Below are 10,926 nucleotides of genomic sequence, written 5' to 3' on the forward strand. Positions count from 1 at the left end.
AATTTCAGCAGACTTTATCACTGCTAAATACCACAAAGCATCACCCATCATTTGGAAACTCTGCCCAAGCGAGGGCTGGATGGCTTGATGGGCTGCCTGCCTCGCTGGGCTGCCTGCCTCTTTCCCCTCGATCAAAATCAGCCCCAGCACAAGCTAAATATTGAGATCCCATTCTCAGTGTAGCTCACCTTCTGGCTGACAGCCTGGTTGACAAGGTGTGATTTGCTCCAGGAGGTCATGTGGGAGGAGTAGAGGGAACAAAGTTATTAAGCTGGATTTCAGCCTGCTGGGACCAGGGAAACTAATGGATAGAAACTGCTGTTTGGGAAGCCAGCTCACTCATAGCAGATATCTGCAGCAAGCAATTATTTAAGTCTTTAAGAGAGCAGCTTTCCACCACTCTCTGGTGCTTCTGTATGCCACCACTTGGTATGAGGCCACATGGCCCAGCTGGTGCCAACTCCAGGAGAAATGCATTTGCATTTCTCAGGTTTGCTGTGGGTTTCTGCAACATTAATTCCTTTGAGTTACTGGACCTGAAGTTTCTCTGAGCCCCACACTCTCATTTACTGCATGCAAGTTGTCCAAGAGAAGATAAGCCGCAGGAAATGAGCACATGGAGGAGCAGCAGTGGGATGGCAACTGCTCTCTCACGCATCTGCCTCGTAATGTCTGCTGTGGACTACATTCACAGAGGTCAGGTCAGTAAAGGTGCTCCAAGAGCAGCTGAGGATAAATACCCTTTCCCACTTGCTCCTGCGCTCCTGAAAGCAGCATCATATTCCCATATCAGCAGTAACTATTTGCACATGGTGCAAAGCCCTAGCCAGCAGCAAGGGGCTAGGGACTGCACTGTACTGTTGTGCCAAAATTGTGCCTCTTATTGTGCTTTTACATGCATTTCTTTTGTTTTCCTATTTGATAAGATCCTCTCCATCGTAAAGCATACCTTGTCTTTGGAGCTGTCTATGGGAGTCAGGAAAATGATCCATTAAGAGCCTTTCTATTTATTTAAAAAAAAAAACAAGGGCCGGGGAGGGGAGTGGGAATTATTTGGAACCACATCAGCGGCAGGGCCTAACACGTGTCTTGGGGCAGGCACTGCTTGCAGGGTGCTTACAGAAGCTTTCAACTGCCTGTAGCATCCTTTTTTCAACCCGTATCGCCCTCCCCCCCCCTTGCTTCCAGCCCTCTGCCCACACACAGATGCAGCAAGCATCCCGCAGCAAGCCTTGTGCTCCAGGGACAGGCTGTGAGACTTGGGCCAGGGGGAATCCTGTCATCTCAGCAGTATTTGTGTCATGGCTTCATCAAGCATTGCAGGAGCATTTTCCACGGTGTGTGGCTGCCCAGGGGATGCGTGGGTGCCCATCAGGGGCTGGCTATGATCTTAGCTGGGCTGGGCAGGGGCTGCAGTGGAGGGTCTCCTCTGCTCCGTGGTTCTCTGACTCACCAGGATGAGCCTGTGCTTTAGTACTCACAAAAACACTGCAGAAAGAAGCATGCAAAGATTGAGATCTCATTTACCCAGACACCACTGACTCCTTTCTGATTTTTATGGACAGGTAATTCACGGGGCCCAGCCCACAGCAAGGAGAAAAGCAGCATCCTGGTGCTGAGACCCCGGATCCCTTCCCAGATGAACTCTTAGCTGGGTACTGGTCTGGGCCACACAAAGGACATGCATCAGACTTTGTGCTTGAAGAGTGATGGGCTTCTGCTTGGTGATCCCAGGAGGGAATTAGACATTAGATGATGCACTTTAAATAGAAAACTCACTTCTGAAGTGAGCAGAAAACCACAGAAAAGGGTAGTGCAAAGATGGCTAAACTGCCAAGAAATTCCCCTGACAGAACAAGCCGTGGCAGCAGCCCAAGCTGTCCCTGATCTGCCTGCTCTCCTCCAGCCTCAGCCTTCACTGGCTCCACACATCCAGCATGGATTTGCCAGGGGATTTCTGAAAGACCCAAAGCAGTGCAGAGACACACGGAGCCTCCTGCAGCAGCGCACTGTAGGCTGATCCCATGCTTGTCCTACGGCACCATGGCTATTTGTTTGCAATGTATTGTATTGTGATGGTCCCACAATGCCAACCTGTCAAACCATGTGCAATGGAAAGGGAACATTGACGCTGGCTCCCAAACACATGCAGGGGCTAGTAGGAGATGTAATGTGGTGTCAGCATCCAGACGGCTGCTTCTTGGCAGTCATGCTCAGGCTTTGTAGTCCAGTATTTCCCCAGCTGTTCAGTAAAGGTGATGAGGCGGCTGCTGCATGGAGCTCCCTCCCTCTCCCCTTGGTGTGTGCGCAGCTTGGACTGGGGTCCCTGTGCCTTCCCTGGCCCTTGTGCATCCGGGCTTGGAAGCAAATGGGGCTTGTTACACTCCTCCCTGGGCTTTTTTGGGTGGATATAGCTTGAAGCAGCTCCCAGCTGTGGGGAGCCCTCGGGCCTGCAGCCGTGAACGAGGGCAGCATTGGCCTGGCCAAGGCCTGCAGCACTGGAACATGCCTGCTCCAGAGGAGCTGAGTTCCATCTCCCAGCTGGGCAGTGCAGCAAAAGGGGGATTTCAGAACCCCCCCTTCTCTGCCACAGGAGGACAGATGCTGCTCCTCAGCTCTCTGCAAACCCAAGAGGCATGGAGACTGGCCTTTTCCCGCATGGCTGGGGTGCAGTTCTTCCTGCATGCCCAACCTCTTCCCGGCCACACAACACTAACACTGGATTTCTTCAGACTTTAAACAAGCCTGGCAGCACCACCTCCCCACGCCACTGCAGTGGGCGGCACAAGGCAGACAGCACTGTTACTCCAGCCCAATGGAGCAGCTGTGCCTCAGACATGCACTGGACATGCCTCCAAACTCTGCTCTTTAAAAGAAATCTTTAGTGCTTCTCTACCTCCCCAGTTTCAGTTTGAAAAGCAGCCACAGCTCCTCTCACCTGTGACACTGGCAGGAAACACAGACCCATGGCCAAGGCGTGCTCAGGACCCAGGGTGCACAATGCCATCACTGGGGTGAGCCTGGCCCCACAGCACCAACCTCGGCTCAGCAGAGAGGAGATGCTGATGGCCAGGGTCATCCCAGCCACTTCAGCTCAGCTTCTGGCTAAGGACCATTTTTTTCGCCCCATGATTGCCATTTTCACACAACATTAACGAGAAAACCATCAAAAGCCCACGAAGCAGAAGCAATAACTAATGTTCTTTGAGCTTCCTCCGAGTTTAATACCAGAGTAATAAACAGTTACAGAAATAGAGATGAGACCCAGGCAGCAAATGAGCAGTCGCTGGGTGCATGAAGCTTCCCCTCCAGTGCCTGGAGGACCTGGTAGCTGGTGCTCTGGCCCATGCTTTTATTTTTTTACATAATCCCTTTTAATAATAGGAAAAGCAATAGCCATTAAATGTCATGGGAAGTGCTAGGGGCACCAGGAGGGCCCAGTGTGCCAGCAAAGGTGACCATGGAAGCCATGCTCTGCCTGCACCTCTTCTGGGCTCCAGTGATGCTCAGAACCATGGAGGCCACGCTCAAACACTGCCAAGTCCACACTTGGCCTGGCAACCTCTTCCTGATGGTGGGGCCAAAGCCCTGGCGTAGATCATGGGTGCCTCTGGGCTCACAGGAGAGGCTTTAGAAAGGGGAACTGTCAAATTATTCCCACAGCACACAGAAGCACGGCTGTGGTTAAGCACCAGCTCTGAGGTATTGCTCATTTGCATCGTATGCTTACCTCAGGTGCTTTGATGTCACCCATGAGGTTATGGTGCCCAGCATGCAGGGAGCTCGGTTTACTCGCAGGTATGCTCCTGCTTCTCTCTGGTGACCACCACCACCACCCTCCAGGGGAGCTGGTTGGCTGCAGGATCGTCCCTGCTACCTCCCTGTCCCCACCATAGCCAGCTAAGCCAGCAGCAGTGCCACACCCGGGGACCTGGCCCCACTTGTTCATTGCTGCCTTCCCAGGAGACAGTGAGAGCTTGAGGGGGCCAGGAGGGTACCTGCACCTCTTTAGGCACTGGAGAGGCTGCTCCTTCCCCAGCTCACACCTTCGTGCCAATTCTGCAAGCTGGGGCACATCCCTGTGTGCTGTATGGTCAGTGCCAGCCCCCCGGCAGCCCCTGCGCCATCGAAAGAAATCATTAGGAAATATTTTTTTAGGGAAAGGGTCATTGGGCACTGGCAGAGGCTGCCCAGGGAGGTGGTTGAGTCACCTTCCCTGGAGTTGTTTAAAGGGATGGGTGGACGAGGCACTCAGGGACATGGTTTAGTGTTTGATAGGAATGGTTGGACTCGATGATCCAGTGGGTCTTTTCCAACCTGGTGATTCTATGACTCTATGAAAGGCATCTTGGAGCTCACCCTGTGTGATTGCAAGGTGGGCTCAGGCTGCTCAGACTTGGTAGTACGTCAGGTGAAGCAGCAGCCACTGGCCAAGGGGCTCCTTGGGTGACCACAAAACAGGAGGGCAAGGCAGGCCCAAGGTGGGGTGGGGGCAACGATGCCAGTACCTCTTTAGGGCAAGAGAGACAGAGCTGACCGCAGTGGGCCCCAAACAGCCCCAAGACTGCACGGTTGTTCCTCAGGGTCACTGCAGGTGCCGTTACTTTCAAGCCAGCCCCAGCAGCTGCCTACAGGTATTTAAAGAGGTTGTCTCCAGATAGCAGTGGCTGCTCCACATTAATGATGCTCTGCAGACTTTGTTTGTTTTATTAGTTTATTGGCTGCAGATGAAGAGGTTTAGTCTTAATGCGCAGGGGCCAGCACCTCCCTTAAGCATTGAGGTGGAGGAGGCCAGTTTAGATGATGCAGGACACAGACTTGTTCTCTATAATGCTGAAGCTGCAAATGCATCCACCACTCACACACCAAGTCCTTGGGAGCTGGAAAGAGATGACTAGGGCGAGCTATAACATGCCGAGCAACAGCCTGCAAACTGCAGCACCTTCAGAGGGGCAGCTCCCAGTATAAGCATGGCAGCCGCTTGTCACCAGCTGCTGTGTGCAGGTGGTTTTGTTTGTGCATGCTACCAGGAGTTTGTCTTTGTTTTCTCTACCCGTGGGCATCCTGAAGACTCAAATAATGCAAATCACCCCCAGCATTGGATGTGTGGGACAAGGGGAGCTGGAGCCCACAAAACCACTGGGAAGATGCAAGGCCAGAAGGTGGATCTGCCCCGTCAGGTGCTGACACGCCCCTCTGGCACTGGCTGGCAGAGCCTGCACCCACTGGATGAGGCTGGCCAGAGGGATCTCATCTGAAAAAAAATAAAAACACCCCCCAAAAAAAAATCCTAAATCAAGCCCTGTATTTTGTGTTTTTCTGGGAAAAAGCAAGAGAGCTCTTCTGGGGGACCATGGGGGGTGATGCTTTGGCAGTGGTGATGGCCATCCCCACATCCTTTGGGAGGGCGCACAGTGCCAGGAAACCACTGGAGGGTGAACGTTCCCATGCTCCTGTTCTCTTCCCCTTCTGTCCCAGCTCTCAAGCTCCCACATTTATCCCCTGGGAACATAGGTGCTGAAGACTACAGTGTTGCATTGGCTGTTTTGGAAACAGGATGCCTGAGATCAGGTGCAGCATAAGCTCTGCATGACAGTGTAAGCATCACTGGCTTTTGCAGGGGCAGGAGTGAAACCGTGAAAGCTGAAGTGGAGGGATAACACAGCCAGCATACGAACAGCCTCACCCAGGACATATGGCTCAGCCACACGTGGAGACAATCGGCAGCACCCCCTCCCCATTCAAATGTGGGTCAACAAGGGGAGCTGTGCCTCGGCGAGGGGGGCACAGGCTGCCCCCCCCCCCACAGGACCCACACCCCGCACATGCTGGCAAGAGCCCAGGCAAGCACGAGGCATGGGCAGCTAGAAGGCAGCTGGCACAGGGACATGGGGAGCAGTGTCACACACATTGCCCAGTGCCACATGGCACCTGCTGCCCTAGAGGCAAAGACAGAGCTGTTTGACTCACAGGTAACATGACATACAACTCACAGAATCACAGTGCACAAGGTGGGTTTAGGTGCAAGAGTAAATACTTGATTATGGGATATTTTTGCCTAAAGGGCTTTTCTTTTCCCCTTTTTTCAGCACCACCAGTATCAAGAGTTTTCTGAACTGCAGCTGCTATCTCCTAGAATGACTCCCAGGGCTGTGTTCAGTGCCTGGAGTCAGCTCTGGAAGGGACACCAAGTCAAGCTCTGCTCCACGTCCCTGGCTCAGGAACACACATGTACACAACACCTTTGATTCCCTCCTCTCCTGATGGATGGTCCTGGCAGAACAAGGGCCACCAGGCTGCATGGTGTCTGCTGTATACAATAGTGGTCCAGCCCCTTAGTCTCACACCGCCCTTGCTCACAGGCTCCAGGGAGTCCAAGGAGTCCAGTTGAGACATTTTGCAGGGCAGGACAGATTCATATAGATGAATCTCCAACATGTGAGAAAGAAGAAAAACCTTCTAACACCAAACTCCTAGTGTGAACCAACAGCCATCTGCAAAGGGTCTGGGCTGCACCTCCACTGAATGCTCCCAGGGCATAGGAGCAAAGCTAATAGTCATATGCTTGCTTGCCCTTCTCCTGTCTTTAAAGAGCATAGTAGAGTCCAGAGACCACAAAGATGATCAGAGGGATGGAACATCTCTCTTACAAAGACAGGCTGCGAGCTGAGGCGGTTCAGCCTGGAGAAGGCTATGGGGAGACCTTACAGCAGCTTTCCAGTACTGAAAGGGGATACAGAAAAGCTGGGGAGTGAATCTTTATCAGGGAGTATAGGGATAGAATGAAGGGAAACAGTTTTAAACCGAAAGAGGGGAGATTGAGACAACAGGAAGAAATGTTTTCCTGTGAGGGTGTGGAGGTGCTGGCACATGTTGCCCAGGGAAATCATGGCTGCCCCATCCCTGGAGGTGTTCAAGGCCAGGCTGGATGGGGCTTTGAGAAATCTGATAGAGTTGAGGATGTCTCTGCTCACTGAAGAGGGGTTGGACTGGATAGGCTTTAATTGTCCCTTCCAGTCCAAACCATTCCAAGTACAGACAGGAAGATGGTGGATAAGCATTGTTCTGAAGCCACTTATTATGGAGTTATTCATTAACTCTGTATTATACAGTTAAAATAAACCAGACACGACAGCTTAGAACAATCTTCTGATGAGTATTTGGAGAGGTTGCAGCAGAAACAAAAATAAAGCAGGCTGAGCTGCCTTATGTCTGGTGGGAAAACAGCATTTTGGCGAGAAATGAAAGTTTCAGTGGGAAAACATCAGAAATATTTGCTTTTCCCTAGAGCAAGAGAGTATCCGCTACCATCAGCATTTCATACAGTCTAGTGACAAAATATTGGTATCTGAAAATCAAGCCTATAGATCACAGTAGGGCTTTGCACTAACCTCCTACAGTATATATCCAAGGGCTCCACCATACCCCATCTTTGTTCCCTTTTCTGAGATCAGAATAAAAGCACCTGGGGACTGTTCCCTACACTGTCTTCACTGCTGCAGTCCAGCCCGCACTGAAACAGAAAGACCTGAAAGAGGAGTTTCTGAAATTACCTGTGGCAGGATGACAACTCCAAGAACCGCCACGGAAATCCACTCACCTGGGGCCAAACCATCTCCTGGGATGTGAGAGCAAGCTGGGCAGCTGTGCACATGGAAGGAGGAGGAAGGAAGGAAAGGAGCAATGGGCTTTTACCTGCATGCACTGCCTCTGCCTCCAAAACAGGGGCTAAACACCTTCAAAGGGTTTAAAGAAGTCAAGGACTGCTCCATGGGAAGGCCAGCAGCCCTTCCTGTGAGAGAAAGACAACCCCAGCTCCTTCTCTCTCTTCTAATCAGAGTGGAGTTTCAGAAGTGACTGTCGTTGCACAGAAGCAGATATCTGATTGTGGGAGCTTTTAATAATAAAGACATGACAAACCCCACACATGAGGAAACCAGTTTCAGAAATTCAAATGGAAACAATACTTCTTAACGAACACCAACAACACACCCTCAGCAAGGCAGCCACTATACTAATACCTGCCCTCCTTCCAAGGGAGCCATCTTCAGAGACAATTCCTCTGGGGCTTACCTAGGAACGAGATCCAGATGGAGCTGAGCACCCTCCCAGTCGGTCATCCATCCCTGCTCCCCAGCACAGCTCTGCAGCAGCCTCCCAGAGCAAGGGTAAGGACTAGATATGTGGCAAAGGGTCTGCTCATATGCTGTGCAATAGGGAATGGCTCTGCTATGCACACCTGAGCTGGCAAGGGGCCCCGAACTCTCACTGCAGTGACAGTTCCAAGTTCTTTTCCACACACTCTACCCATTGCAGGGAAGCTAAGGCTCAAAGGAGACCCAAGGGCAGCTTGTACGGCTCAAATTCAGGAATTTTTTGTGCCCACTGAAACGGTCCTCAGGCAGAACAAGAGCCAAAGTCCAAGCCCTCAACAGCATCCTCAGACTGAGGATAGCCTGCAGTCATAAAAACCCCATAGACCGGATGTTATGTGGAGACACAAACTCACTTCCTGGCAAGAAATGAATCAAAAACGCTATAAAAAAACTTCACTTGGATGCACTTCTTAGTGAAAAATTATTCTTACACAAGTGCTCTGTCCAGTTCTAACTCAAGGCTGCCTCTGCCTTTTGTGATCTTAAAAAAAAAAAAAAAGTTAATCATCTAATCATAACCTTGGGCCATGACAAAACCCAGGGCTGGAGGCAGGTCATGGCAGCAGTACAATGGTGGCCCATCAGCAAGCGCTTGACCCAGAAGAGATCTGCTCAGGGATGCCTACTTAACCAAGCATGTACACCTCAGCAAAGCAGACACTAGTGTTTGTGCCCTGACTTTGCATTATCTCCATTTGTCCGACAGGAGCCAAGCAGATGACAGTCCCTTCAGCCCACTGTGTCTGGGGCACACAGAGCTGTCATTGCCTCCAAGTCTGGCAAATGCCGACCTGAGGACAGGAAGGGTGCACTTGCCTGACCTCCTGGCCTGCCCCTGGCTACAGCCACAGCTACACATGAAGTGCTTTCCTGCAGTAACTGTGAGGCATGCTGGTGAATTCTTCCTCTCCTACCAACCAGACCACGCTAGTAACCACAGTGGTGGAAGGCAAATTCTTCAGCTCTGAGCAATTACTTCCTTCCAGAAGACTGTTGAAGTGATGTTGCCAAAGTCCCCCTGTGCCTCTCACTGCAGGGGGAGCTTGCTGACATTTCTCTACTGCTACAGCACTGCTGCAAACCTTTGTATATGCCATTTTGGGCCACCAGGACACATTGATCAGCATCTACAAGCAACTGACAGGTGACAGCTTCCACTGTCCCTTTCTGCAGCTGCCTTCTCAGAACTGGGCAGGCAGCCCCTCTTCTGTGGAGACTCTTCTTCAGTGACATTAGACTGCAGCAATAGATCACACGCTTCCTTCCACCCCAGGAGCACAAAAGCAGGTCTCCTTTCTGGCATTTCTATTGCTTTCATTTCGCTGGGTGGAAAAGCATTTCTGCAACTTTAGTTTAGGGCTCTTGGACATTCCTGGTTAAGGACACAAATGCAATACGTGGTTTCTTCTTAAACGCAAGCAATCTCATTTCCTTATTTTCCTCTCTTTGCCAGAAGTTTCCTAGAAGTTAAATAGGAAGAATGTGGTACAAAATCACCACTTTAAATCTTTATTAAGAAACCAGAATCTGCATATTTAGGCACAGCTAGCACAGTTTCTGGCCCTCAGAGGGCCTTTCTTTGCAGCAAGCTCAATCCCAGCTTTCTACGGCAGAGGAATTTTCTGCTAGGAAAACAATTAGGGCAATAACCAGAGAGGTCCATCTCAGCTGCAGAAAAGTTGGGAAGGGATATATGAGCCGTTAGGCTAAGAGAAAGGCAGTACAGTGCATGTTCAATAGTGCGTGCTATGCTACAGGTTTCTGTTGTGAACCAGCAACAAGGACCATCTTTGCTGGCCTCCAGTCTTGGAAGCAAGAGTTTGGCCCTTTATGGGAGGGGAGACAGCAGAGTGAGGTGGGCTACATTCACCACTCCAGGATCCTCCTTGGCCCCTAGCTGGAAAGGCTTGGTCAGATTTAAGCCAGGTCTACCAGCTCAAACTGTCTGAAAAATAAAAACCAAGATATTTTCTTTCTGCATCCTACACTCCCAGGGGCATGGACCCCATTCTGAGATCAGGTGGCTGTCTTCACCTAGACTCAGGCCATGAAGCGAGCATGGTAAAGTTCTCAAGCCCTCTTTTCCTCCCCACCTCTTCACGTGATGGGTGAGCATCTTTTCCTCCCCACCTCTTTTCCACTGCAAATCTTCAGTCCACTAGAAGCTCCCAACAGCAACTTTCAGTACGCAGTTCCTACTGGATTAAGAACACAGGATGCAATTTGTGCTACTGGGAATGTGATGTCTCATTCCTTCCCTTCTGTCTTTCCATACAATACCCTGGGGTGAACACAAGAAGAAGTTCTAAGCTGCAGCAAGAAGCACAGTACTGGGGAAAAAGCCTTCAGTGGTGAAAACCACTAAAACAGTGCAACAGATTGCCTACGATAACTCTGAAAGCTTCCATCTGTAAGGTTTGTTTGACTAACACCTGCCAGGAACAGCTTTGGTCAAGCTCAGCTTGCCATAGACCTGGCAGGGTCTTGTGGATCTTGGGGCAGAAGATAGACCCTTCCAAACTGATTTCTGCACTTCTTTCAGCTGCTGCTTTGAAATTCAGCAATCTTGTGCATTTTATAGGGCTGATTTCTGTAGTGAAGACAGATGGACATCACGTCACAGCGAGAGCCACCAGCCTAACAACAATACATATCAGTATCACCACCCTGCCTCTCAGAGAGAGTCTCCAAGAGCAGTAGACAGTATTCAAGAGTCCAGCTTCCTGCTGGTTCCTAGCAGCACTCAATACTGGAACTAACATTCAGGAGT

The sequence above is a fragment of the Phaenicophaeus curvirostris genome, chromosome 8 (assembly GCF_032191515.1).
Source record: "Phaenicophaeus curvirostris isolate KB17595 chromosome 8, BPBGC_Pcur_1.0, whole genome shotgun sequence".
NCBI lineage: Eukaryota > Metazoa > Chordata > Aves > Cuculiformes > Cuculidae > Phaenicophaeus > Phaenicophaeus curvirostris.